Raw genomic sequence first — 1222 nt, 5'->3', positions numbered from 1 at the left:
CCAACTGGGAATCCCCTGTGGTCAAGAAAACGCTGGTGAAAGCAAAAGCCCTCCTCGGCAAACATCAGCAGCCCTGTTGTTTGTGCAGATTTAAACAGAGGAGGACTGCAGAATTGCTTAGAATCCGAATAAAGAGATGAGATGCAGATTATTGTTTCTGAATGTTTTTAATGCACATAGTGAAACAAGGGATCCTTCCTTCTTATTCAGGACTTTGAAGAGCAAATGCCAAAAAGCAGAAGCTTTGTTACTAATCCACTCTTGAGTCACGCAACCAAAAAATTATATTTAAGCCATTGCCTTGACAGTTAAAATATAGAGCTTATTTTGTCTCCCTGCTCGCAAAATTGAGAGACTGAAAATCAGATTTGAAAAAAAGAATCCATTGGTCCCTTTCTCTCATGCCTAGTAATAAGAATAATAATAATAACTATTATTATTTAAGCTCAGGCTAAGACCTACAAATATTATCCATATTCAAAATTTCTTATAAAGTACAGAAAATAAATGCATTTTGGAAGTAGACCATCAACCTTAACTTATGTTCTTTGTAAAAAATTCGGAAATCTGTCTATTTGTGGTTTTCTTGAGCTTTACCTTAAAACTAATTTCTTCCTTTAAGCTGATGAAATGCCAAATTATAATCTCACTTTAGTATCACGAGTGTTTTCATTATATGTCCTTAACAAGAATTAGATGTTTTGAGGTGGGGTTCGGGGGAAAGCATGATTTCTATCCAGGTTAAAAAAATGGTACTTTATTATTATTATCAAATAGAATGGGAATACTAAATGGAAGAAGGATATAATATTGGTATATAATATTGTAGTACATGTGGTATATAATATTGTAGTACATGTCTGGGTCGATTGGAAAGCTGAATTCATTTATTTATGATATTTATATAGAACTACTTGATTTAGTAGCTTTATCCAAAAAAACAAATTTCTACGTGTCAACTCAGAAATTTCAGTGAGTTACTTGCAACCCAGTCTTTGATTACTGAAACACTCATACTAAGTGGTACAATCACATAGGGTCAAATGATAACACAGTTGGAGTAGTAAAGAAATATAGAAAGCCATGGAATATTTGGATAAATAAGAAACTTCAGATCCCATTAGCTTAAATTCAGAATTAAAGTCAATGTTAACTCAGGAGTATACACTTCTATTTTTCTTTGGTCATACTTGTCTAAAAACAAAATAATGGAAAAATGACA

Source organism: Mandrillus leucophaeus, unplaced genomic scaffold (genome assembly GCF_000951045.1).
Source record: "Mandrillus leucophaeus isolate KB7577 unplaced genomic scaffold, Mleu.le_1.0 Scaffold103, whole genome shotgun sequence".
Classification (NCBI taxonomy): Eukaryota; Metazoa; Chordata; class Mammalia; order Primates; family Cercopithecidae; genus Mandrillus; species Mandrillus leucophaeus.
The sequence above is the reverse complement of the archived record's forward strand: the minus strand, read 5'-3'. Positions refer to the sequence as shown.